The sequence below is a fragment of the Lepidothrix coronata genome, unplaced genomic scaffold (assembly GCF_001604755.1).
Source record: "Lepidothrix coronata isolate B3197 unplaced genomic scaffold, Lepidothrix_coronata-1.0 Scaffold90, whole genome shotgun sequence".
Taxonomy (NCBI): Eukaryota; Metazoa; Chordata; class Aves; order Passeriformes; family Pipridae; genus Lepidothrix; species Lepidothrix coronata.
In genome coordinates, this window is record NW_016690270.1 from 1,292,102 (window position 1) to 1,292,564 (window position 463).

Below are 463 nucleotides of genomic sequence, written 5' to 3' on the forward strand. Positions count from 1 at the left end.
GAGGAGGAAAACAGAGCAACAGGCACTGTGGCCACTCAAACTGCAGCTGAGCCAGAGGAACAATCCATGCTGGTAACAGTCACCCCTGCACAGAACAAGAAATCCAAGACCAAATCAGTTTGCACAGCGAGGGATGAAGAGAAGGAGGGCCCTCAGAACAGGAGGAAGAGGCAGGGCCAGAGATAATCCCCCGATCCCATCTCGGTGAGCTGCAAGATGTCTGAAAAGATTTCAGCTGCCACCAGGAGAGCCCCTGGTGACCTGGCTGCTCCAGGGCTGGGATATCACGGCCCACAACATGAAACTAGAGAGCAGTGAAGTCAAGCAGCTGGGATCCCTGTCCTGGGATGTGGGCACTGACCAGGGGATTGGGAAGAGGACAGAAACTCTCAGCCTCTGGAGGCCACTGTCAAGTGTGAGGGAAAGGTGTTCTCTCGAGGGTGATCCAACAGTGCACCGAGAC